Here is a 1,961-nt window from a genome sequence, read left to right on the forward strand (position 1 = left end):
GAGAGAGAGAGAGAGAGAGAGAGCCCCTTAAGAAAGGAAGTAAATGGACAATATCTAAGACCAAAATTTGAAAAAAAAGCATTTTATAAGCATGTGATTTAGAAATATGCAAGTAAATATGGGGAAAAACAGTTAAAAGCATCAAAGTGGTTATCCCTGGGCAGTCTCACTCGAATAAAATTGAAAAAGTATAGCATTATATGACTTCAAATTAAATTTTTTAAAATATAAAGTGTCTAAACAATTATGGGTAGTATCCTTTCAAAATACATTATAAATGTTATAAACATTCATAAGGTAACAATATAGATAAAACACAAAAGGTGTAAGTGAGGCGAGGAAAGGAGGGAGGAGATGTAAGAATATTTGCTCATTTTTAAGCAGGCAGTTTAGTAATGCTAACATCTTAATATGCATCCTAATCTTGTTTTTTAACCTAATAGGGATTATTTATCTAAACTGAAGCAAGTTCTATAGTTTCATTTTTGTTTTATTATATTCAATCTGATAGTTTTAATTAGAAGTTATTAATTTATTATAGATCAATTTTATAAAATTATTTCCATCTATTAGAGTCCAGGAAAATAAAGACAGAAGATAGTAAATAGAAAAAGGACAAGAAAAATGAAGTATCAGTCAAGGAGATCAGTATACAACTAGCAGGAGTTATAGAATAAAAAAATTGAATGGAGGAAATAATTTTTTAAAGTAGAAAACCCAACTATGTCCTAGTCTGAAGAATATATCTCAAGATTGAAAAGTCCCATTGAATAACCAGTACAATAAATGACAAAATTCTTACGCTATAACACGATGGAATTCTATAATACTGGAGATAAATATAAGAACTTTAATTTATCTAGAGTAAAGTTTCTCAGCCTCAGCACTATTGCCATCTATGACAATCAAAAATATTTCCAGACATTGCCAAATATTGCTGGATGGCAAAATTTCCCTGGGGTTGAGAACCAGGGATCCAGAGGGGAAGTGAAGGTTCTCAGAAAAGAATTGCAAATCAGAATGTTGATAAATATCATAACATTAGAGATTAGAAGACAATGGAAGAACGCCTTTAAATGCTAGTGGCAAGTAATTCCTAATCTATAATTCTACACTTAACAAAATCTTTAAATAGACATTTGATTTTTTGACATCTGAAAATTTCAGATATTCAAGCTCTCAATAAATTTACCAAATATTCTTCAATAACTTAAGGGAGTAAACCAAACAAAAGGAAGACATAAAATCCAGAAAATGAAATGAAATGGAGGAGGGAGAGAAAATATTACCAGGTTAGTGGGTAAAGCAAACTGCCAGCTGTGCAATAGATCTACAGAACAAATAGTATACAGTTGAGCAGGAGTCTGAATAGCTCCAGGAGAGCTCCAAGAGAAAAGAATGGAACTGACAGATATCTTTATGAGTTTAAACACAAAATTAGGAGCTTTAGACTTTAGAAAGTTTGGAGATAACTCAGCATGGTACTGGCACAGAGACATAGATCAATGGAACAGAACTGACAACCGAGATATAAAACCATCCTCATATAGCCATCTAATCTTTGACAAAGCAGACAAAACATACACTAGGGGGAAAAATTCCTATTCAATAAATGGTGCTGGGAAAATTGGATAGCCACATGTAGAAGACTGAAACAGGATCCACACCTTTCACCTCTCACAAAATCAGCTCATGATGGATAACAGACTTAAACCTAAGGCATGAAACCATAAGAATTCTAGAAGAAAACATTGGCATGTTGGGAAAACTCTTATAGACATTGGCCTAGGCAAAGAATTTATGAAGAAGACCTCAAAAGCAATCACAGTAACAATAAAAATAAATAAATGGAACCTGATCAAATTAAAAAGCTTCCACACAGCCAAAGAAATTATCACTAAAATGAACAGACAACCCACAGAATGGGAGTAGATATTTGTATGCTATATATCTGATAAAGG

At 32.3% G+C, this 1,961-nt stretch overlaps 1 protein-coding gene across 1 annotated transcript in view; it reads right to left on the bottom strand.

Moving 5' to 3' along the window:
* Window positions 1-1,961, bottom strand: part of LOC105811547 (protocadherin Fat 4-like) — a 28,874-nt gene that overhangs the window by 25,044 nt on the left and 1,869 nt on the right. The window lies entirely within an intron of this gene.

Source organism: Propithecus coquereli, unplaced genomic scaffold (assembly GCF_000956105.1).
Source record: "Propithecus coquereli isolate 6110/MARCELLA unplaced genomic scaffold, Pcoq_1.0 Scaffold236, whole genome shotgun sequence".
Lineage (NCBI taxonomy): Eukaryota > Metazoa > Chordata > Mammalia > Primates > Indriidae > Propithecus > Propithecus coquereli.